The following is a 25,769-nucleotide window of genomic DNA, read 5'->3' on the forward strand; positions in this document are numbered from 1 at the left end:
CCTTGCCCACAAGGAAAGAATGTGAGACTCACCCTAAGCAGCGTGGCCTAGTGAATAGAGCATGGGTTCTAATACTGGCTCCACCACTTGTCTGCTGTGTGACCCTGGGCAAGTTACTTAACTTCTCTGTGCCTCAATTATCTCATCTGTAAAATGGGGATTAAGACTGTGAGTCTTATATGGGACAGAGATGGTGTCCAACCTGATTAACTTCTATCTACCCCAGCCCTTAGTACAGTGCCCGGCACAGAGTAAGCACTTACCAAATAGCATAAAAATAAAGCAAATCAAAATAAGAAGCCATAGTATACCTGAATCCCTAGAGTCGTTCATGAGAAAGCTCACCTTCTGACGTACTTCAGAGCATCTCTGGCTGCCGCTAGTCCAAAGGGCAGGCCTGGGAAGTTGAACAAGAACAAGAAATGATTCAGAGGACGACAAATGCTTGCTTATCAATCAACAGTGTCATCACAGACCACCGGTAAAATTTCTGAGCCCCCCCCCACCCAACTGCTAGAACAGCGTGGCCTCTAGTGGAAAGAACTTGGGCCTGGGAAGCAGTGCACCTGGGTTCTAATCCCACTCTGCCACTTGTCTGCTCTCTGACCTTGAGCAAGTTACTTCACTTCTCCCTGCCTCGGTTACCTCCTCTATAAAATGGAGTTTAAGACCGAGAGCCCTATGAAAGACGAGGACTGTGTCCAACCTGGTTATCTTCCATCTACCACAGTACCGAGTTCAGTGCCTCACACACGGTTAGCGCTTATAAAATACCATTAAAAGTGAAACGACGATGACAAAACCCAGCAGCACTGCTCCGCTTGACCTGGGGAAGTGGGAATTAGAAGAAGGCAGCCAGTCTGAGCCTCCGCCCATATCCTTATCTGCAAGCATTCATTGGCAGAGTCCAGTGGACAAAACCTCAACCAGGATTAATGTAACGTCCAAAAATGGGCTGGACCCGCTGCACTGAGCTGCCAGTGACTAAGTCCTTACCTCATAGCAAGGGCACAGGAAGCAGTGTAGCCTGGTGGAAAAAAAAAGCGCAGGGCTGGGAGTCAGGAGATGTGATTTCTAATCTAGGCTGTAAACTCCTTGAAGGGAGGGACCGTGTCTACCACTCTTGTGTTGTACTCTCCAGAGTGCTTGGCATCTAGTCAGCACTCCATAAATGCCACTGATTGACTGGTAATCCTGCCTCTGCCACTTGCCTGCTGTGTGACCTTGGGGAAGTCATTTAACTTATCTGTATATATCAATCTCCTCACCTTTAAAATGGGGTTAAATGTCTCTTCTCCCTTACTACCTAGACAGTGAGCCTCCAGTGGGACAGGGACTCTATGAATTGAATTATATTGTATCTACCTCAGTGCTTGGCACATAATAAGCACTTAAATACCACAATCATCATTATTCATTCAATCAATCGTATCTAATGAGCACTTACTGTGTGCAGAGCACTGTACTAAGCGCTTGGGAAGTACAATTCAGCAATAAAGAGAGACAATAGCAGTAGGCAATCGGTGTTTTGGCCGCCATATAGGCTAGAGGACTAGACCTTCTCTTCTGAGACACCCTGCCCCAGCTCAGAATACAGAAAGTCCCACCTACATTGCTGAAAACCGTGTTTGCTATTTGTGGAAGAATTAGTGCTTGGCACCTAGTAAGTGCTTAACAAATACCATCATCATTATTATTAATATAATGAGAGTAGAATTAGGTGCTCGCTTGGAGGGTATGATAGGGAAAGTAATGTCGACATGGAAACATCAACTAGGTTTGCACCTTCCCAGGGATTCATAAATCCTGGAGAAACTTTGTTCTTACCTGAGAGAAGAGCCTTTTTCAGGGACTTGGTCTCCCATCAGTGACACTGTCAGGGCAAGCCTTTTCCAGGGACTACTCTTCTGTTTCTTATGCGGTCAATCAGGCTTGCTTTTTGTACCCTCTGCAGGGGCGGGGACTTGGTCCGTGCTGGGAATTCCCCTCCTAACCTGCCGTCGCAGCGGCGGAAAGCCGACTGGATGAATCTGGGGTCCAAGCTGAAACAAATCTGGAAAACAATCAAAGAGGAGCAAAAGGGTCAACCGAGTTAGGCAACCTGCCCTATAGCCAAACCCCGTTTTATTCAGTTACCCAAATTCTCGGCTTCAATCCCTATTAGTTCCAAAAATCGTATCCTCAGTCATTCAGTCGATGGTATTTATTGAGTGCAGAGTACCTTGCTAAACACTCGGAAAAGTACACCTCAGACTTGGTAGACACAGTCTCTGCCCACAAGGAGTATATAGTCTATACCGGGAGACAGACATTAAAATAGTTTAGGGGTAAGGGAAATAGCAGAACATAAGAACCTGTTCCCCCCCCCCCCGCTCAGGGTCGCACCTGGAGCGTTTCCAATACTCTACCAGTCTCGGCTAAGGGAGGGAGAGCCAAGCAGAGACATAGCCATTCCGTTCCTAGTTTGGCCAGTGGCTAGCGAGTGGAAGGCAATCTGCTACAAGTCAAAACTCATCCATGCTGGGCAGCAGTGGCCTGGGAGAGAGTCGAGGGCGAGACTCAAATTTACTGTGCGGAAGGAGGCAATGGTAGACCACTTCCAGGTTTTTGCCGAGAAAAAACTGGATCCACTACCAGAACGATTGCAGATGGAGAGCGGGGAGCTCGGAGATGTGTCGTCGGTGTCGCTATGGGTCGGAAACGATTCGACGTCATAAGGCAAGGATCTGTTCGTAAGTGCAGTGGTTCTGGGGGAAGAAGTAGCAAATCGCTTAAAGGGTACACAGCCAAGTGCATAGGTGACACAGAGCGGGGGTTGGGGGACGTATGGGTAAATAAGCAAATGAGGGCTTAGTCAGGGAAGCCCTCTTGGAGAAGCTGTGATTTCAGGTGGGTTTCAAAGGTGGGAGAGTGACAGACTATCAGATAGGAAGTGGGAGGGACTGCCAGGCCAGAGGAAGGAGGGATCCTGTGGGCTTTTCCCTGTCATTTTGTCTGCCTTCTCCATCCCTGTCTGGAGTTGAAGTTTGATTTTGGATCGTCTGATTTTTCTGGAGTTATGTTTTAGACATTACCTGACCATCCTTGGGGTTAACTTTGTGTTCTGTGGGTGAGAAGGGTTTGGACTCCCCAGATTGGGCGGTGTGCGATCAACCTTTGTAGACATTCGGGTATTCACCCTATCCACCTAGAGAGAAGAGACATTATTTTCTTCGGTTATGACTTGGCTTTCAAAAGCATCCACTAAAGTTGTTTCTGTTCCTCCCCAGAATAACTCTAAACATTAGGTTAAACCTTGTCCGTATTTAAGAGGTACTTAGAACAAAAAGTGCCCAGGAGTTAATGGCTGAAAATGTCACCAACTGAAGGCCATACAGGAAGAAGTGAATTGATTTGGTCCGGAGAATGTAATAACAAAGTTCCAAATTAAATCCTGAGGCCTTCGGTTTCTTTCTAAACCAACAAGGGCATGAGATAATTCCCCGCTTCTGAGAATTCAACAATTGGGATGTTTTATCCTCCTTTACGTTGGAGGAAGAAAGGTCAAGTGATGAGCTTCGGCTCTAGCCTTGGGAGGACGAGACTCGGGGTACAGCTGAAGTGACCTCCTAAGGTGTCTTCCGGCCCCGTTGACCAGAAAGTCTTCGAGACGGTGGTTCGGGAATTACATTATGAATATGCCTATCCGCCACAGCACTCTCCACATTCAGATCCTACCGAAAATTCCAGCTCCTTCCCCGTGGATATGCCAGTACCCTGAGCCACGTCACCGACGTAATACCCTCCCCGGTGCATAAAAATGAGACCACGCACTATACACACATAAATATGTATAAATGGGAACATATATGTGCGTGTGTATACATATATATATATGTATATATGCTGCCATTTAGTTTGACCACTTCAGTTGTAAATATTTTTGTGTTTCTCTCCCCCCACAGAGTTAAAGCCCTTTGAGGCCAGGGAACCTGTCACTTCTTTACCATGCTCTTCCCAAGTGCCCAGTTCACCGCACCACCCGAAACCCTGCAAAATCAGCATCTGACCTCTGACCTTTCCCTCTGTCTCCCCTCAGGAGAACAGGTCGCTTTTCATCCCCCAGAGCCCGTGACGCCGGTTTGTGCCAAAGGCCGAGAGGGAGACCGGACTTCTACAGTGGTCCCTGGCTTAGGGTGGGGGCCTTGGGGCGAGGAGGTGGCATCTCCTCCCTCCCGGGGCCCACGGTGCGCATCCGGCCCACGGAGCCGGGGTCCACGGTCAGGCAGAAGCGGCCCGGCCGGGGATGCTGTGCCTCAGGCCATTCGGCCTGGCCCGTGGGGCACATTTTCCTCTCCACCCACCAGAGGGCCTCCCAGATCGGCCTGCGGGACTCATCCCACCGGTGACCGGTCCCAACGGCCACTGGCCGCCACCTCCGACCAGCCGGACCGGCTGATAGACGGAAGCAACACGGGCCTGGGAGTCAGAAGGTCAGGGGCTCTAATTCCAGCTCCTCCACTTGTCCGCTGGGTGACCAGGGGCAAGTCGCTTCGCTTCCCTGTGCCTCGGTTACTTCATCCGTAAAATGGGGATTGAGACTGTGAGCCCAGTGTGGGATTCATTCATTCGTTCAATAGTATCTATTGAGCGCTATGTGCAGAGCACTGGACTAAGCGTTTGGAATGTACAAGTCGGTATCAGAGACGATCCCTGCCCGATGACGGGCTCACAGTCTAAACGATAGGGACCGTCCAACCTGATTTGCTTAGCTCCTGATTTGCTCGGTACAGTGCCTGGCACATAGTAAGCACTTAACAGATACCATTATCATTACTATTATACCATTATTATCCAGCCCAAGCAGGTGATAGACACGGCACCGGAAATCAGCCTAAACAGCACTTGGGAGGAGAAAGCGAACTCTCAGAGGAGCGCATCTAGGCAGCCAATTAGTTTAGATGCACTTGAGGTTTCCCCTCAAACCTTTCCTTCAGAACAGCACGCTGTACGGGCGGCCGGCCAACTCTCTGCCCTCTCGGCCCCGACCGCCACACGCTTCCGGCCACCTCCCTGCCCCCTCGGCCCTGTTTCTTTATGTTCCGGCTGCTTTCCCGCCTCGGCAGAAGTACACAACCGAGATGAGAGAGCTACAGCAGGGGGAAAGATGGGATTCCATTACAGCTGTGTTCTCCTTTTATGTCTCAAACTGCATTTACTTAATCCTTTTAAAAATTTATATAAAAAATAATAATAATGGCACTTATTAAGTATTTACTATGTTCCGAGTGCACTGGGCGTGGTCCCTATTCCATATGAAGCTCACTGTCTCAGAAAGCAGGAGGGCAGGGGATCTCATCCCCAGTTTCAGACGAGGAAACTGAGGCTCAGAGAGGCGCGGGGACTTGCTCAAAGTCACACATTGGGTAGGTGGCAGGGTCGGTATTAGAACTCGGATCTCCCCACTCCCAGGCTCTTTCCATTAGATCGCACTCCCGCCTGTGAAAGACTTCCATTTCTATTTCCAGAAGGTAAAGGTTTGGAGTCAAAACAATCGCCTGACTGCTCAAGTTGGAAGACAGGAAACTGAGAGCCCTTAATTTTGCTACCCAGAGACAGAGATGGTGTACCCTGTTTGAAATGGAAGAGACAGCTAAGAGACGGCTCTCTCGGAGGATCCGCCCCAGAGGACGTGTGTGATTGCAAAGGCTGACAGGACACGGCCCCAGAGTGGCAGCCCCCTCTGCCCTTCTCTAAACTGTGAATTCTTTGCGGGCGGGGGTCGCGTCTCACCAACTCGACTGTATCCTCTCCGTAACACCCGGTACAGTACTCGGCATGAGGTAAGCACTCAGTAAGTTGTGCGGCTCCTGAAGGTGATGGCTAGATTCCCATTTTAATAATAATAATTAATAATTGTGGTGTTTGTTAAGCGCTTACTGTGTGCCAGGCACTGAACTAAGCGCTGGGGTGGATTCAAGCAAATTGGGTTGGACACAGTCCCTGTCCCACACTGGGCTCTCAGTCTCAACCCCCATTTTACAGATGAGGTAACTGAGGCACAGAGCAGTGAAGTGACTTGCCCGAGGTCACACAGCCAGACAAGTGGCAGAACCAGGATCAGAGCCCATGACCTTCGGGTTCCCATGCCCGTGCTCTAGCCGCTACACCATGCTGCTTCTTAACCCGGCCCCGCCCGGCTCTCCTTCCAGGGCCTCCCGGGGCTGGTGAAAGGCTGGCGATGAGGGACAGGACAGTTGAGGGGAGCAAGAGGAAACACCTAGCACTTTATCCACGGTAAAATCCAGCAAGACCCAATCCCCTCTCAAGTGCCAGGACTTTTCTCGGGTGAGTTTGGGGAAGAGGATGGGGAAGCGTTAGCCGCAGGGGACGGTTTCAGGGCAGCTTCGATTGTAGCATCTCTTTTCAAGAATGCCCTGGAACTAGCTTGGCTTTGGATACCCTGTTCCGAACGGAGAAAGGAAATCAGACCCACGAGTCCCCGCGACCTGCTCCAGATCCCCGAATCTCTGCTTCTCCTCAGAGACTCCACAGGGCGGTGGACGCAAACCGTTTTCCTTCCAGTCTCTCTACACCATCTGACCGCCGGAAGCATCTCCTCCTCAGCCCAGGGCTGCCCGGGTTGGAAGAGGCCCAGTCCCAGAAGAAGGGAGGACCGGGTTTGAAGGGCTCCACCTTCGCGGCCCTGAGAAGGAAAGGGTCACCTCTGACCTCCCTCCCACTAGGAGCAACAAAGCCAACCAGGAGGCAGACGCACAGGTTCTCCTCAAGATTGATGGCACGTCTGTGCTCGCCACTTTCCTCTAATTAGAACAGACTGAATCACCTCTCCTTCTTTTTCATCATCCATTACCAAACTGTCTAGAGTTCTCAGCCTGCCTCTCATTCTTGCTAATTAATCAATTCCTGTCAGAGTCTTTGGTCCTCCCGGTTCCAACCATCTAGAAAAGATGAATGCATTTCCCTTCTGTGGAGGAAATTGCTCACCGAGGTCACCCATCCTTCATGGGCAGTGAGTATTGTAACTCTATAACCAGCCCGTAATTGGAAAGCTAATGTGGGTCACGAGAGCGGTGGCTTGGTTCTCCTCTCGGCAGGAGGAGATGAGCACATTCAGGAGCGGTCCCGGTGCCTCTAATGAAGCGGTCAGAGGGTTGAACAGGTCGCTCAGACCATCCAACTCCTTGTCTGCAAAGTTCAGTTTGCTCCTTGAGGCAGGGATCGTGTCTACCGACTCTACTGTATTTACTTTCCCAAGCACTTAGTGTGGTGCACCGCACACAGTCGGTACTCGATAAATACCTCTGATGGATTGAGAGGGGCTGGACGTGGTCCCCTGGGGGTGGAAACACACACCTACCGGGATCGCAACTGACGAGTCAGAACGATCAATCCCCGCTCCCTCCGGGACCACGGATCGAAAGGAGAAAGAGGAAAACCAAGACCATCCAGCCCAGGGCCCTCCAAACCCAAATCTCAGATGGGAAACTCGCTCCGATACCAAGGCTGCTGTTGAGAAGCACTGTTCTCCTTTCAGCATCAGTAATATTTGCTGAATGCTTACCTGGTGCAGGGCACCGTACAGAGCACTGGGGAGAGTGTAAAAGTTAGAAGACAAGATCCCCGTGTCTTCAAGGGGTCGACAGCCTGGCGGGGGGGCAGAGACAAATAAATTACACATGGGAGTGGTGAAAAATAGAATATAAGACTTCAACAGAACAGCCGTGGAGCTTGTGGTAACTTACGGATTTAGGTGGTGCAGAAGGCCCAAGGTAGCACCTGGGGAATACAAAGTGGGGAGAGGGGAGATTAGTCCAGGAAGGCTCCCTGGAGATGGTGTCTCAGAAGGGCTTTGAAGATGGGGCTCACTGTGGTTTGTCAGATTTGATTAGGTAAGGAGTTTCAGGCATGGGGGAGGGTGATAGCAAGATGTCAGTAGCAAAAGAGAAGCAGCGTGGCCTAGTAGAAACAGCCCGGGCCAGGGAGTCAGAAGACCTGTATTCTAATCCCTGCTCTGCTGCTTGTCTGCTGTGTGACCCAGGGAAAATCACTTCACTTCTCCGTAAAATGGAAAATAAGACAGTGAGCTCCATGTGGGACACAGACTGCGTCCTACCTGATTAGCGTGTATCTACCCCAGCATTAGTACAGTGCCCAGCACATAGTAAGCACTTTACAAATACCTAAAAAAAAAAAAGACAGAAAATGAAAACAAGGCACAGGGAGTAGGTTGTTGAGCAGACCCAAGAATGTGAGCCAGGGTGATATGGGAGAGAGGAGTGGGTAGGAAGGAGAGAATTAATTGAGTGCTTTAAAGCTGATGATCAGGAGTTTCTGCTTGACACAGAAGAATGGGTAAACCACTGGAAGCTTGAGGAGTGGGGAGATGTGTGCAGAATATTTGTTTTAAATGATCTGGGCAGCAGAGTGAAGCACGGAGAGGAGAGAGACTGGAGGCAGTGAGTTCAGCGAGGAAGTTGATGAACAGTCTAGCCGGCTATGACAAGTGCCTGAATGGAGGGGCAGGGACGGACTCTGGAAACGTTATGGAGGAAGAACCGACAGGATTTGGCGGCAGACAGGATGTAAGGGTGGCAAGAGAGGGTGGAGTCAGGGATAACATCGAGGCTGCAAGCTGATACTGACCACTGACTGCCTACACTTTCTAGGTCTTTAGTTTAGGGAAGGGCAAAGGAGAAAGGTATTTCACATGACCAATAGGATGGGCGTGTGATTCCTTTTGCCGGAGCAGTGATGGGTTGGAAGCAGCCAACCGCACTCCCTCGCCTGATCCCCCCAGGGAAAGAAATTCAAGCCAAATCCTACTCTTGGGGATTTTTTTTGGTAGCTGCTTTTTTACTCAAAAAACGATGCTTTTATGCTAAACGTACAGTTACACATACTGAAAATCCAGTTCAGTTTCAGCAACAGAGGGGCAAATGGCAACGGTTTCTTTGGACTATGCTATTTGAGAATCTGCATCATCTTTTTCCCCCCCTTTACAGCCTTGTCTTCAGGATTTTCTGAATTGGATTTCAAGATTCTCTTCTGCCTACAACATGAAATATAATTCTGTATCGAGGGACAACTTTTGGTTAACCACAGTTTAGGATTCATTTGCCAAAAAGATTTCTCAGAGATTAGAGGAGAATAGGTGCCATTTTTCATCTATAACTCATTAGGGGCCTGGGGGAGCTTTCTCCCAAGGACTGCACTGAGGCAGAAGAGGACCTGGGCCTGGAGTCAAGGAAACCTGAATTTATCTCTGTTGCTCCACCACCTATTAATCTGGGGCGAATCTCACTAGTCGATCCAAGATAAATCACTTAGGTTTGCTGTGCTGCAGATACTAAAATAAAGGGAATACTGCCCCCAACCTGATCTTGTCTGCGCTCCTGGGATGAAAGGAATTCATTCCTGGGATCAAACGCAATGAGGCCTCTGAGAGACAATCTATTCATGAAACTGACTTCTCGCCAGACTGGGCCCGAGGAAGCACAAACATGTAGGATCCATAAAACCAAAGCAAAATGATGTGCTATCCATAAAACTTCGAGAAGCTTTATTAGATAATAACAGATAGAGAAAAAAATTGCCAGGGGACTAATGATCAGAAAAAGGAATGTCAGACAATTGCATCTGCAAATGATTTACGCCTTATAACTTGGTGAGGGTTAAGCGTTTTACCGTTACCCTGCTTGTTGTAATTGGCCCCAAAGTAAGATGCATTAGAAGCTGAAAGAAGAAATTTTCCCGGAATACCATCCCTGATTAATCTCTAAACTCCCCATTCTATTCACCCCCCTCCCCGCACTGCCAATGCTTCCACTTAACCTAAGCAACTTGTATACTCACACACAAAGACATAACGGTAGCACATATGCCCCAAGTAGAATGAGGGCATGTGAGTGGAGATAGTGGTCTAGAGAGAGACTACAGAGAAGAAAACCTTCTTTTCAAAGGGTTGTTATTTTGGTAAAGCATCATTGGAAAGAGCTCAGGACTGGAACCAGGAAGTCTGGGTTCTAATCCTGGTTCCACTCCCTGCCTTTTATGTGACCCCGGGGAAGTCATCTCATTCCACTGGGCCTCAGTTTCCACATCTATAAAATGGGGAGAAGAAATCTGCTCTCTGCTTCCCCTCAGACTGTGGGTCTCATGTGGGACAGGCATTGTCTGCTCTGATTTTACTGAATAAACCCCAGAAATCAGCCACAGTTGCTATATAGTCAACACCTAACAAATACAATTATTACTTTTATTACTAATAATTGAAGAAATGCAAAGAGAGCACAGATAAGTTCATAAGGAGATTGTGGGTGGCCAGAGGTACAGCCGCTTCAGAAGAAATCATCTCAGCTGGGTGACTTGTTCCTGTGACATGGCTACAGGCAGCAGTTTTTACAAAAGCAACCACAACATCCTCTCCTGGGGGCTAGGAGGACTGTCCACGGTGGCCAATGTACATCTCTTTCCTGCTGGCCCAGAGAATCGCAGCCGGAAATGAGAAGCAGCATATCCTAGAGGATAGAGCGTGGGCCCGGAGTCAGGAGGGCCTGGGTTCTAACACCAGCTCTGCCACTTGTGTGATCTTGGGCAAGCTATTTCACTTCTCTGTGCCTCAGTTCTCTCATTGTCAAATGGGGATTGAGACTGTGAGCACCATGTGGGACAATGACTGTGTCCAATCTGATTAATTTGAATCTACCCCAGTGCTGGTCAGTACAGTGCCTGGGACATAGTAAACACTTAACAAATAGCATAAAAAACAACAAAACACTCATTCCTTGTGCCCTTTTGTTCTCATTTTCCAGCTCTAACCTCTCCCAACCTTGAGAATTGCTTGCAAACTGGGGGAAGAGCAGATAGCCACAGGAATCTGTGAAACCAACAGGGATTCTGCAAAGCAGAACTGGACCGATGCCCTGTCCTCTGGGGAAAAATTCTAGGATGCAGCTTCGTAATCAGGAAATCCAATCAGCTTTCGAGTCTCATTCAACTCAGTTTATTATTTTATTGGATTCCAGGGTTGCTGCCTTCTCGTGACCAGATCTTCCAGGTGACTATTTAGACATCTTTCATGCCATTAATAGTGACAACACTCTAAATCTGTATAACTTTAAAGGGTCTGAAATTTTGTCTCACTATTTACTTTTAAAGATTACTTCAGATTTTTCTCAAAGTTCAGGCACTCCTGAGATTCAAAGGGTTTCAAACAACTATGCCTGGCATAACTTGAGAGAGGCTTGTTTAGGAAACAGAGTCCAGCTCCTCTAATGTCCCATCAACTTGGCCTTTTGCAATTTTCCATTTAAAAAGTGCAGAGCCCAGGCAGCAGAAAACACTTAATCCATTCATCTGTTGAGCAAACAATAGCATTTTAGGCCAAATGCTTTGCAAACATGTTTGCGAAAGAATCCACCCTCTTTGCAAAGATCCTGGGACCCAGAAGGGATTGATTAGAACAGAGAGGTTGAGTGACTCTACCATAGTAGCCCAGCACGCCGGTGGCAGTTTCGGAACCAAAACCGGGGCTGCACGAGTCCTAGGCCAACACTTCCTCCCACTAAATAAATCAGACCAAACAATCCTCTTTTTTAAGACTATCCACTTTAGGAAGGAACCGATCTGCCTGGGCTTTCTCCTTGAGGGAAATCCCTGGAGAACAAACCGCTCACCCTTCCCCTCCCATAGGTGGGCAGGGCCAGTCACTGGGGACAGCTGCAGCTGTTGGCAACATCTTCCCGCTCCCTATGACGCTGTCCCATTAGGCAACAGCTTCCCTGCATACCACCAAGTCCTCCTCTACACTCTTTCTTTGTGGGCAGGTAACTGTCTATTTATTGTTTTACTGTACTCTCCCAAGCGCTTAGTACAGTGCTCTGCGCACCATAAGTGCTCAATAAATACAGCTGAATGAATGTGCCCCCACTGTGTAGCTTCGAGTGATGACGTGGATCCCCTAAACCTCGACCAGAGCAATTGCATTCCCTGTCAGGCAGGTCCCAGTTACCATGGGCTTTGCTTCTAACTTGGTGTGGGCACTTGCAAATTTTAGCTATCCCCATTTTCTCCCCTCCCCAGCCCTATTCTCCAAAACTGCTTGCCCCCTCTCTCTCCCACCCCCACTCACCTCCCACACACACCCCTCTGATATCACACACTGAGGCGGATCCCTACCTCGCATCCCATCTCTGGTGGTCCTATCAGTCGTAGCCTCATTCCTAGAGTTGGCTTCCTGGAAGAGACAGCAATGGCATCGTCAGCACAGCGGGGCGACCACCCTGATGTGCTCCTCTCCAGTCCCAAGCCCCAGAGCATCCCGAGGCCAAAATTGCGCCAGCCCCAAAGCCAAGGGTCACCGAGGTACAAGGGGAGATGCCCATACTTTTCTTTGAGCCCCCCATTTCCAGCCTCATTCTCAAAGGAGACGGGAGCCAACCCCCGGTGACATCAGGCACGGTATCGCAGATCTGCACAAGTCCACTGAGCTCAGCCCCTGCAGATGTGGACACTGGTTGGCCTGCTAATGCCCCCAGTGGGCAGCAGCTACCCAGGATAGCTGGGGCCGTGCTGCTCTTTCTACCAAGGCCCGCGGTCTAGACCCTGTGAGCAGTCAGTAGGGAAACTCGAGGTGTCCGTCAATCTGTCTGGTCCAAATCCAGTCATCCCTGGCACTTCCCCTTTCATCCATCCCCGTCGTTAGTGCTTCCCTATATGCTTTTTCAATTATTTATTTTGCTAGGTCCACCTATAAATAAATTGCTATGCCCAGCACTCAATAAATATCTTTACTACCACTACGATGACAGGTGGAACCAAAAGGTTCCCCACAACGGACGTTTCCCCGAGAGATGGGCCACAAAGTCCTACCAGCCTTCCTCCATCCGTCCCTTTTCCCTCCCTGGCTCGCTTCGGTCCCAGGATCTGGCCGATAGGTCTTGCTCCTCATTTCCCCAGAGGTGCATATGTGCCACTCAGCCACAGCAGACAGCGGGGAGCCTTTGATTCACCTGGCCGTGCCCTCGGCTTTGCGAGAGGGCACTTGGACCAGAGATCCTCTCCCTCGGTTGGGCTAAAAAAAACACCATCCCCCAGCTGATCCATGTAACGAGGTGAAGCGCCTTCTCTGTGGGACTGGGGGCAGCCCTGCTGGCTCCTCCCTCTGGGAATGCTTCCTGGAAAGATTTTTGCAGGGCCTAAGTCCGCCCAGGGGGCCCAAGCTGCAAAGGGAACATTGGCATCAGGGACTAGCCGATGCCGGCAGGGGTGGTAGAAAACACAAATGACTCCTGGGCCCAGGAGAACACCCTGGATTGGTTTAGAGCCCAGCCCGTGCCAGCCCTGCCTAACAAACTACCCGCTTGGAGAGCAGAGACACAGAGGGCAACTTTTGCCTGTTCACCATGGGCTGGCAGGGGCATCCTGTTGCCACTGGCCTGGCACCAAGTCATTATTATTAGTAGTAATAATAATATAATAGTACTTAAGCACTTCCTATGTGCCAAGAACTGTGCTAAACACTAAATTTAGGCACAATACAGTCAGATTAGACATAGTCTCTGTCCCACCAAGGGCTCACCATCAATTAATCATATTTTTTGAGTGCTTATTGTGTTCATAGCACTGTATTAAGCGTTTGGGAGAGTATGATATAGCAGAGTTGGCAGACACATTCCCTGCCCACAGTCTAATAGGGAGGGAGAACAGTCAATCGATCGTATCAACAGGTATTCTATCCCTATTTCACGGACGAGGAAACTGAGGCACAAAGAAGCTAAGTGACTTGCCCAAGGTTACGTAGCAGGCCAGTGGCAGAGCCAAGATTAGAACCCAGGCCTCCTGACTCCCAGTACTGTACTCTTTCCACTAAGCCACTTAAACTGTGTTTTTTTCCTCCCTCTATAGGCCCATCCTCCCCCACTGCCCTCAATGGGGGCTTTGGGGTTCCTCAGTTGTAAAGGCTGCAAAGCATCTGGGCAATAGGGTGAGGTCAGGTTTAGGGTTCCAAAGAGTAAAGCCAGCACACCTGGGACAGAGGTGATGGGGTGGAAGTGGGTTTGGGGGCCAAGCACAGGCAAGGGAGAGGGTATTGCAGTGGAGATAAAGGAGGGAAAGAAAGAGAGAGAGAGAGAGAGAGAGAGAGAAGCAAGCATGCCGAGGGGTAATGAAGGGAATGGGACACAGAGAGAGAAATCAAAGAGAAAAAAGGCCCCCAAGCAAGCCTGTTCTGAACAAGGAACCATACAGAAGCTTGCACAAAATGTCACCAAATCAGTTCAAGAAAGAACAACCCACATACAGCACCCACTGAAAATAGGAAGGCTTTACATCTGTTACAAGTCACAAAACCCTATGCAACAGCCTACTCATATCTCACGTGCACGAACCCACATGTACACACCCATTTAAAGACAGGGACTTGGGGGAAGAAGCCCCAATCTTTGGGCTAAGCATGTGCGTACTGGGGGCAGGGAATGCACACACACCCGGCTGCAGAAACCGCCACAGCCCCCGCCAAAAGCCACCCCCATAAAGGGCAGCCGGATCGAACCTTCTTTTTCCTCAAAATCACTCCCCCTATATCTAGTTCCCTGACGCTGCTCTTTCAAATGGCCCTAAGACAGAGGGCAGTATCACCCGCACAGCCCTGAGGGCAGTTATATAGGACATACAATGTATGAACAGCCTGCACAAACTCAGCCCACACACCTTGCTCCTCTAATGCCAACCTACTCGGAGGACCTCGATCTTGTCTATTTCACCACCAACAACCTCTCACCCACGTCCTCTGGACCCAGAACACCCTCTCTCTTCATATCCGACAATCACCCTCCCACCTTCAAAGCCTTATTGAAGGCACATCTCCTCCAAGAGACCTTCCCTAAGCCCTCGTCTTCTCCTCTCGTACTCCCTTCTGCACCCCCCCCCCGATCTTTCTTCCTTTCTCCCCCTCCCTCAGACCCACAGCGCTTATATCCAGATCCATAATTGATTTATTTATATTAACGTCCATCTCCCCCTCTAGACCGCAAGCTTGTTGTGGACATGGAATGCGCCTACCGACTCTGTTACGCTGTACTCTCCCGAGAGCTTAGTGCAGCGCTTTGCACACGGCAGACGCTCAATAAATACGATAGATTACTGCAGAAGAGCTGAAACTTGGCCAACTTCCGCACATTCTCAACCACATGTTCTCCGGTGACAGAAGCACTTTTCCAAGGGACAAGTTATCCAACTTAATTTATAAGTAGGGGGAATGTCCTATTTTGTGTGGGCAGAGAAGCACCGGTAACGTGCCTTACAGGGTGGGATGACTGATGAAGTCCGGCTGGAATGTAATTAGCCTGGAGAGCGTACACTGCCCTCTGCAGGAGGGCCTTGTCTCCCTAGCATGGTCAGGGCTAAGAGAGCCAAGCAAAGGACCCTAGATTTCAATAAACAAGTCAGGAGTGTTTTGAGGAAGCTGGCGGAGGCCTTAAGAAAGGGCCGTAAGAAAAGATGCTGGGAAATCCAAGGTTCTGTAATACTCTGCTTTTGCTGCCATGAGGACTGTGGTCATTAAAGATTTTTAAAATACAAGTTCTAGACGAGCACTTTAGAACCCACTGTTGTTGGAATGTAAACCTGCTGAGTCTTGGCATCGTCATCATCAACATTTATCAGATGCCACCAGCTGCAGGGGCTCGGCAACATTCGACAAAAGCAAAAGAAGAAGAAGAAGACGACGGAGAAGCCAGGCTTCTAATCCCAGCTCTACCACCTGCCTGCTGGGTAATCTTGGGCAAGCCCCTTAACTTCTCTGGGCCTCGGTTTCCTCAGCTGAAAATGGGCCCTCGATACCCATCCTCCCTGCCGCTTTGAACTTAGCCCCAGGTGGACAGTGGACTGTGAGAACAGGCATTTGGTTCCCATTTCACAGATGAGGAAACCGAGTTCCAGAGAAGTTAAGGGACTTGCCCGAGGTCTCACATCAGGCAGATGGCAGAGCTGGCGTTAGAACTCAAGTCCCCTGACGCTGAGGCCCACGCCCTTTCCACCAGACCGCACTGCTTTATTAAAGTGAAGTCCCTGCTCTGAGGAGTTTACGCTCAAACGGGGAGCCAAGCGGGAGCAGATGACCAAATATACACTGGGTAAAAGAGCAAGACCGAAGATTCCAGTGATAAAGAATAGAGCAGGCGATCAATTCAGTACATAAATTATAACTGACTCTACATCTGAGGGCTGTGGGAGGAAGGGGGGCAAGATCAGTGGACTTGAGCGGGGATGTACCTCCCAGCACGGGGAGAGGCGAGAGTGACGGGCTGGAGACGGTAAAGAGGCAAACGAGGTGCCTGCCGAGACGGTGCTGCGGATCCATTAATCATTTATAATCAGGTAATTCACATTTTCACATGAGGTGTGTGGTCAAGCGTGGTAATTTGTTTGAAAATGGGAGGATGATTTCTTTGAAAAGCACTCAGGTTTCTACTTATTGCAAATATTTTAAAGACTATTAACCGTGTGCCCCATGTGGGACAGGGACTGAGTCCAACCTGATAATCTTTTCTCTACCCCAGCACTTAGTGCAGGGCTTGTAACACAGTAAGAATTGAACAAAGACTACAATTATTACAATTATTGCAAATATCAAATAGGCATCTCCCAAACCGCAAAGGTATGTAATTGCTGACAGAGCTCTAAACGCTAGTTTGTAGAATAGCCGAAAGGGGCTGTGAGAGTTTGGTTGGGAGATTTCCCTACCCCATCAGTCGCTCGATGTCAGTCAGTCAGCAAGCCTGCAGTTTGGGACACACTCCACTAAGTCTTTAGGTTACACATTGATGGACTCGACACTGAGCCCACCCCACGGAGCGACTGATCTAAACGGGGAGTCCAGGCAGATAACCAACAGTCCGCACGGATATCAGTATTACATAGTGCAGTGCTCGGTCCAGAGTAAGCGTGTGCTGTCGGAGACAAGGGGCAGGCCTAGCCCCCACCCCATCCAGGGTGACAGGAAGACTCGAGGACCGAGAACCTGAGTTGGAGAATGGGTTGGATCACTGGTGATTTATTTGGGTACCGGCACTGCTTAGCACAGTGCTTGGGTGCTAGAATGTGGGTGAGGAACGGGTGGGAGGAACTAGCAAATCTGCGGGTAGGGGTGCCACGTCTGGCAAAGGGCACGTGGGAGCCTTGTGTGAGTTCATGTAGCAGGGGTGCAATTTTGTTTAATGGTATTTGTTAAGCCCTTATTATGTGCCAGGCACTGTACTAAGTGCTGGGGTACATACAAGCTAATCTGGTGGGACATAGTCCCTGTCCCTCATGGGGCTCACAGCCTTAATCCTCACTTTTCAGATGAGGTAACTGAGGCACAGAGAAGTGAAGTGACTTTCCCAAGATCACATAACAGACAAGTAGCGGAGCCGGGATCAGAACCCAGGTCCTTCGATACCTAGGCCCGGGTTCTACCTCCTAGGCAGTGCTGCCGCTAAAGCCGGACTATAGCGCCAATAAGCCACCCGCTCCGGTCCTCGCCACCCATGCTTACTGGCAAACATCTTGCCCAGCCCATCCATCAGTTTGGGGGCTCCAGCTGGTTCTTGCTTGGTCACAAATCAATGGTCCGGCCACAAACAGCGTTGCTCCTGTTTCTAGCCATTGCACCACCGGGCCCCCGGCCCCCAGCCCGTAAATAGCATGTAAACATACAGTAACTACAAAACACAGAGCTTGTGGAAGTCTCATTAAGGCCAATTTAAAACAACATCGGCAGCTGTCAATGGTGGGAGTTATTTTGCAATTGTCACCACAAACCCGTTTGAAATGAGCCAGGCTCCTATCCCTGAACCTCTTTCCTTCCCAACCTCTTGAGGGAGGAAACCAAGGTGCCCAGGTCAGGAAAGTGCCAATCTTAAGGTGGAGGGACAGATGCCGGGTTGGACATCTTGTCAGACCTCACGATGTTTCTGGCTTCATCACACCTTTCAATCACTAAAGAGTAATTATTGAGCACGTACTATGTGCAGAACGATGTACTGGGCACTTTGGGGAGCCTAATGAAGTGAGTAGACAAGATCCCTGTCCTCAAGGGGCTGACAGCTTAGTAGGGGAGAACTCACAGTCTCCTAGTCGATGAGTAGAGATCAATGGTATTTACTGAGTGCTTACTGTGTGTGCAGAGCACTGTATTAAGCAAGTGGGAGGGTACAGTAAAAACAGAGTTGGAAAGGCTAATAATAATCCACTTCCGGCTGACCTCCGCTGTTCCCGCCCTCATATTGAGGCACTGATCAGAGGCGCCTGGCAAGTGGCCACTGTGAAGGCCCGGGAAGGTAGAGGGGAGGGAGCAGTTTGGGCCACTCCGCTGGGAGCAGAGTGCAGCCTCAGGAGAGGCTCCAGGCCTGCCTTCCCCTAAAACACTTGAGTTTCTCAGAATCTTTTCCTCCTGCTCTCTGAGCTCCAATTTAGGAAAATGGGGAAGTGCCATTTTGCCATTACTCACCAATTCTGCTGTGAGGCAGCTGAAAGGTTAAAGTTATTCAAATAATGTCACCGAACCGGGCTCAGATGTAGAATTGCCGCTCTCCCTTCTCGTGTAGGCTGTGAAATGATATATAATTTTCTTCCTCTTTTTCTTTCCTCTGGTCTACTTGATATTCCGAGGAACAGAACATCACCTCTAATTCAAACAGCCTTGCCGGGAGGGTTAGTCGGTGGAGGGTGTCCAGAGAATTCACCCTCCCAGCTCTCAGCTCTCATCCCTACACAGGATCTAGCAGGCTTCGTTTGATCTTGATTATTTGGGCAAGGAAATTTCCAAATTGCAAATCAATCAAGGGATTCTTAGGGGCGGTGGAGGAGCGAGCCTTGGAGCCACCCGAGACCACTGAGGCAACAAGCCGCCTCACTGAAGCTTCTTATTCAGTGCCAGTTCTCTGAAACCAGACTCTGTGAAATAGACTCCATCAGGACGCTGGCAAAGACTGCAAATTCAATGGGAACTGCAAGATGCAGTGTTAATCTAAAGGAAAGAGCATGGCCCGGAGAGTCAGAGGACCTGGGTTCTAACCCCGGCTCCAACACTTGCCTTCTGTGTGAGCTTAGACAAGTCATACCTTCTCTGGGCCTCAGTTTCTCCAACTGTAAAATGGGGATTCAATACCTCTTAGGCTGTGAGCCTCAATTGAGATAGGGACTGTGTCCATCTTGTATCTGCTCCAGGGTAATGACTTGCTAGACACAATCCCTGCTCTCACCAGGGGGTAACTGAGTTTATGAGGTTCATGTTTCCAACAACAAACAAAAGGATTTGATACCAGATATTTTTGCAAACGTGTTCTTACAACGCATTCCACATCTTTTACTTTTGAAATTTCTCCATAATTTTCAGGAGAGCAAAAACTACTTAGGGTTCGGATAGTGAAAGTCAGGATTGCTGCAAGATATAGTCATCTCGTTAGCACCTGGGATGTCTGTCATGAAATGAGCCAAAATTCTGGATTTGTTTTGTAACACGGGACATTATCTAACGCAGCGTTGAGCCCAGTCCTTGGCGAATAGTTGCCCCTGAAAACTGTAAGCTCCTTGTGCACAGGATCAAGTCTACTACCTCCGTTATACTGTACTTTCCCAAATACCTAGTACAGTGCTCTGCACACTGTATACACTCAACAAATACCACTGATTGCCATAGTAAGTGCATAATAAATAGCCTCATTCCTCTTATTATTACTAATAATATCCTGAAGTTTGAGGTGGGCCTAAAGTTCTGGGGGACCCAGGGCCAGCTGCTCAGGGAATTTACTTCACCTTTTCCAACCCCCAAATTGAAGGAACAACAACAACAAAAAAAACCCAACAACATTAGAAAAGGAGATATCCTTGAGGGCAGGGACTGTGTCCTTCACTTACAGAGTAAATTATAATTTTAGGTCTATCTCCTCCAATAATAAGTATAAGTTTCTTATGGGCAAGGAACTTGTCCCTTCTCTGATATACACATCCCAAGCATTCAGCACAGTGCATTGCTCCCGAGCTCCATAAATACTATTGTTCTTACTACTTCTAATCATAATGGTATTCAGTAAATGTTTACTTTGGATGGAATTTTTTTTTCCCTTGGTTTTCTCAACTGGAAAATGGGCTAAGTATTGTTTCCAATTTTCCTCCTAGGACTGATATGAGGATTAAAAGGTTAAACGATAGCGTGGACCTTGAAATGTTGGGAAAGAAGGCCCATGTAAAGTAGTTTATGTAAAGATACATTTATCTCGGTAAGGAAAATAAAATCAGATTTATTCATGAATCAGATTTATCTTAAGTTACGTTTCACCCTCCATCGCTGGCTATTGTGTACAGGGTACAAACTATTCATATTAAAGTCCCATGTTACAAAACAAATCCAGAATCTGGGTTTATTTCATGACAAACATCCGAGTGGCTAATGAGGTGACTATATCTTGCAGCAATCCTGCCTTTCAGGACCAGAACCCTAAGTGGTTTTTGCCAGAGGCTTTTCAGAAGATCATGGAGAAATTTCAAAAGCAAAGGATGTGGAATGCATGGTAAGAACACGTTTGCAAAATATTTGGTACCGAGTCCTGTTGTTTGTTCTCTTCACCACATGAACTTTATAAACTCAGTTTCCCCCGGTCACTTTTGACATTTTTCAAAATGGAAAATTGCAAAAGGCCACGGCTGTAGCACTTCCGAGAAGTTGAAACTCGATTTTAAAACCAAACTCTTCAAATGTTATGTGAGGCTTTTGGGTGGGTGTGAATCTACTCACAATTCAAAATTCCTGGAGTGACAGAAAAATGTACTGAGCTACATAAGTCTACTTTGCTGCCTCAAGAAGCAGAAAAACCTTTTGCTTGGGGAAAAAGGGATGGGAACAACATAAACTAATGGAAAGGACACATGACAGAGCCAGGGATTCTAACTTCTAATCCTGGCTCTGCCACTTGCCTGCTGTGTGACCCTGGGCAAGTTGCTTAACCTCTCTGGGCTTCAGTTTCTTCTCCTGTAAAATGGGAATTAAATATCCATTCTCCTTCCTCAGACTGAGAGTCTCAGGTGGGGTGGATGTGTTTTATCTGATCATCTTGTATCTACTCCAGCACTTAGAACAGCGCTTGGCACATAATAAATGCGTGGCAAATATTAGTATTATTCCTCTGGCTAGTCAGTCATTAGCATCTATTGGCAGCCCATCTTGGGCAAGGCCTTGGGAAAGCAGGAAAACGTAATGGAAAGAGCACATGCCTGCAAGTAAGAGGATCTGGGTTCTAATCCTGATTCTGCCAGTTGCCTATTGTGAGACCTTGGGCAAGTCACTTAACTTCTCTGTAGCTGAGTTTCCTCATCTTTTAAATGGAAATTCAATATCTGTTCTCCCTCCTGTTTAGACTGACACTCCCATGGGGCAGGGGCTGTGTCTGATCTAATTAGCGTGTATCTACCCCAGCACTTAGAACAGTGCTTGACACAGAGTAAGCACTTTGCAAACTCCATAATAACGACAGAAAGTACTGGGAAAGTTTCCAAGAAGTAATAGGGTCCAGTCTCTTATCAAGGGGGTGGAACATCCAGCCTGAGATTGATTAAGAGGCCATCCCTCATTATAACGCTCAATCGTCCCAGTGCTACTGAATCTTCACAGCAGCAAGAGTACTGTTCTTTCCAGCACTCTTCCATTTTGAGACAAAGATGCCTGCTTGACCTCGACTTAAACACTTCCCTACCTCTGCTTAACTTTCAAAGCATTTTGAGACTTGAAGAAAGTGATTAAAGCCATTTCAATTCAGAAGAGCTAATGACAGCTCCACTGGGCCTCAAGACAGATCTCTAGTGTGTAGCACAAGTTGCCTTTCGCTGAAAAGGATGTGAAAGATTACTTTGAATTTAAGTCTTTACATAGACCCACATAGAAAGCAGACATTTGCACTGCTCTTTGGTCCTGTAATTATGGGGGCTTTCATACATTGTTTTGTCAGTTTCTGGATCTTGGAAACACATTAATGAACTTTACGCTTATTTCCTACAGGATATGATACATCACTCAGCACTGTCTCACTTGACCCTATTTCCACGGAACCGATTAAGCTTACAGCTGCATTGGCGAATGCAACGAGGAGAACAGGCGGCGAATCAAATCTCTCCAGGCAAGAGCTGACTTGTTAATACTGCTTCATCAATTATCTAGGTCAAATGGCGGTTTGAATTTCTAAAGTAAAGACTCGCTGATCCAGCTACACAGCTACCTTCAACACATTCAAACCCTTAACCTTTGGCAAGGTAAAGACCCTAGTCGAGCTAAGCCCTGGTGACAGCTGGGTTTCTGTATTCAGCTCGGTATTCTGGAAGAGCACGATATTCCACATATAGGCTTGGTATGAGATCTCGGTGGACTGTTGAGCGAAACCACCGGGCCACACCGCTGCCTTCCCACCCTGCGTCCCCGAGCCCCCGCTATCAGCATGCCCTGGGCCCTTGGCGGATTTGAGCTGCAGCTGTGCGAGACCTCTACACACTGTAGCACATAGAGGGGTGTTGGCTGTGACTAGACTCTAGATGACCTGGGTGGCAACGCCCTGAGCCCGGACACGTGGACAATCTCCAGACTTAGTGGACTCTGAACTGTCATCTTGTCTTTTAAACTGCAATAATATAAATACAAGAACATCTCTACTATTGTGTCTGTCGCCAAACCCTTCCCTACCTTATTCCTAGACTGTTAACCCTGGAGGGCAGGGGCTGTGTCTATCTCGCTAAGGGCTTAGTACAGTGCTTGCAACATAGTAAGCACTTAATATCACAGTTATTATTACTACTACTAAGCACATGGGAGAGTAGAGTAGAAACAAAGCACTTGTATCCTGCCCTGAAGTTGCTTATAATCTGAAGGGGGGGAGAGGGGCAGGGAGTCAGGCAGATAGATCAAAATTACTTCTAAATAGGGCACAAAAGCCATGCATCCAACTTTTGTGAAGAAGTCTTTACTGTAGTCCCGTGGGGGTCACGGCACTGGAGACCAATCCAGAGGTCGGGATCAGCTTCAGATATGTCTTGACTGGTTTTTTCCAGGAAACTGCTATATTATATACTCCTTGAGGGCAAGAATCATATCTAGTAATTCTACTGTGCTCTACCAAGCACATAGTACAGTGGTCTGTATAAGGTAAGCACTCACTAAGTATCACTGACTGATTGATTAAAGTCAAATACTTCTCTGGCTTCTTCTGGGACATTACCCAGTGACATCAAATTGGTCCATTTTAAGTGGAAACAAACTGCTAGAAGGAATGACAACAAAAATGAAACAAAAAAAAGGGAATCAAGGGTCAGGCACAAAAGTCTCCCAGGAAGCAGACTCAAGATGATGATAATAATGGAATTCATTAATGGTACTTGTTAGGGCTTACTTTGTTGCTATATGCCAAATGGACTCCCGATACTCCAGATACAGTGTCTGTCCCACATGAGGCTCACAATCTAGGAAAATGGGGAGAGCAGTCTCTTCATGGGTCTATTTTATCGAGGAGGAAACTAAGGCCTGGAGAGGTTGAGGGATCGGCCCAAAGTTACACAGGGGGCCAGTGGCAGAATACAGGCTAGCACCCAGGACTCTGCACTCCTGGCTCCCCATCTCTCTCCACTAGGCCCCACTGCTTCTCTGCCGCTCAAATTGGAGGAAGCTAGAAAAACCCAATGTAACAGAGGGGAAGACTTTATTCTGGGCATGTAATTGCTTGAAGCTGACAGTGCTAGAATCAGGGAGTCCGGTCTTGTGTGTTCAAATCATCATCTTTATTTTCATCTACCGAGCACCTTCAAGAAGCCTGGCCCCGGCCACCTTTCCTTGGGGACGGCCAATCAGGCAGAGCCACTCATGCGTGGGCGTCTTATCAGTCACACTCCCACACACCGATAAAAACTCCCCATCGGTAGTGTCATCTTGAACGATGAAGGACGGCTCGGGGTGGGTAATCAGGGCTCTGCATGTGCAGAATGAAAATGACTAACAAGGCCCAGTTTCTCTTCCCAGGAGTCCTAAAGAACCGCAAAGCCTCCTCGAGGGAGGGAAGGAGCTGGGGCTTGCTTGAGACTCAGTGAAGGGTCTCAACTCAAGCTGCTTCCCCCATAGTTTCACCAAAGAGGCCCTTTCAGAGCCTAAGATATTACTCTACTAGGCAGCCCTTACTGGTGTTCAACTTTAATTCTCCCTTCTATATGTTCCTCCCTTCCAGCTGGTTCTACCCTTCCATCACAGAATTTTTGGACAAGTATTCTTGGAATATGATAATAATAACAATTTTAACACGTCTTAAGCAGTTGCTGTGCTAAGCACTGGGGACATACTGGAGACTAAAATACAAGGACATCAGATCAGATTCAGGTCCTGTCCCCCTTGGGGTTCTCACAATCCATCTGATCTCCATTTGACACATGAAGAATCTGAGGCTCAAAGATAAACAACTTGCCCAAGGTCACCCAGGCCCAGGCTCTTTCATCTAGACCACACTGCCTCCCAAGAACTGGACTGCCTGTTCTGACCTGCCTGGGGAGAAAACCTTCAGGAGAAATCGCACTTACAGCATAAACCTCACCACTGAGGCAGGCCTGAGAAACAAAACCTTGTTAGAATAATACCATATGGGCTCTGAAGGCAGGGTGTTCTGTCGAATCGCTTATGCCAGCAGGAGTTTCCTTCCGGCTCCCTCTCGTTACCACCTCCCAACTCTTACTGAAGGAAGATTGTCCCCTGTCCTTCTTTGGTGAGTCAAGCGGGTGGGTTCTGTGAGAGCAGGGGCTTTGTCTCTATTTGTTCCGGATCCACTGGGCCTGGCCCTCTGGCTGCTGACTCAAAGGGAAAGAACAATAGCCACAGGTGGGCACCATGTGAAATGGGCCCTCACAAAGCACTCCCTTCCACCTCTTCAACCTGAGGGTTGTTCACCTTTTGAGTTCTCAGATTAATTCAGATCCTTCTGGGGCCCGCAAGTCCAGCTCAGAGCACAGGAACATAGGGACGGTGTGCGTGGGAGAGGGGGCGATGGGAATCGAAGGAGCCTCTCTTCACTCCCATTTCCCTTTCCTCCCTGTCATATTCTCAACCACGCAGATTAGCAGAAAGAATCTAGGCCTGAGAGTCAGAGGACCTGAGTTCTAATCCTAGAAATGGCGCCTGTCTGCTGGGCGATTTTAGCCAAGTCACTTTGCACCTCTGTGCCCCACTTTCCTCATCTGTAAAATGGAGATTCACTACCTGTTCTTTCTCCTAGACTGTAATCGCCATCTGGGACAAGGACTGTGTCTGACCTGATTATCTTGCCTCTCCTCCAGCACTTAAGTACAGTGCTTGACACATGGTAAACACTTTACAAATACTACACTCATCGTCGTCATTGTTATTATTCCTGCTGAGAGTAGTTTGGCCTTTAAATAAGTGGGAGGACGATATTCAGAGATGGGGAAATGGAATGGGGTGGGGGGGCGGAATCAAGGAAGGGAGGCTAAGGAGGAGGAAGACTGATTTTGTACATACAATGTCTGCTCTCCAACATGGACGCTGACCCCATCACCGGTGAGATCCTATCCACGTCTGTGGGTGCAGCTGAAGAGATACGCATGACTACTGAGATCTAGCAGAACGACAGTGTGGTCTACACTGTGTGTGTGTCTGCATGTGTTTGTGTGCCTGCAAGAATAAGCCGCGTGGCATGGGGGGAGAACATATGCCAGGGAGTCAGAAATTCAGGGATTATAATCCCGGCTCC

General features: G+C 48.4%; 1 long non-coding RNA gene and 1 other non-coding gene across 2 annotated transcripts in view; one reads left to right on the forward strand and one right to left on the reverse strand.

The window, feature by feature from the left end:
* Positions 1–319: 319 nt before the first annotated feature.
* The window catches only part of LOC114805423, a 98,635-nt gene continuing 73,185 nt past the window's right edge, over positions 320–25,769 (reverse strand). Inside the window, exons 2-5 of the long non-coding RNA XR_003753401.1 lie at positions 12,181–12,238; positions 3,075–3,187; positions 1,828–2,053; positions 320–397 (exon numbers count right to left, since the gene is read on the reverse strand). This is a non-coding gene — a long non-coding RNA (uncharacterized LOC114805423). The remainder of the gene's footprint in view (positions 398–1,827; positions 2,054–3,074; positions 3,188–12,180; positions 12,239–25,769) is intronic.
* Positions 2,368–2,505, forward strand: LOC114805508. The gene has a single exon (XR_003753482.1). It is a non-coding gene; the product is annotated as a small nucleolar RNA SNORA7 (small nucleolar RNA).

The sequence above is a fragment of the Ornithorhynchus anatinus genome, chromosome 18 (assembly GCF_004115215.2).
Source record: "Ornithorhynchus anatinus isolate Pmale09 chromosome 18, mOrnAna1.pri.v4, whole genome shotgun sequence".
Classification (NCBI taxonomy): domain Eukaryota; kingdom Metazoa; phylum Chordata; class Mammalia; order Monotremata; family Ornithorhynchidae; genus Ornithorhynchus; species Ornithorhynchus anatinus.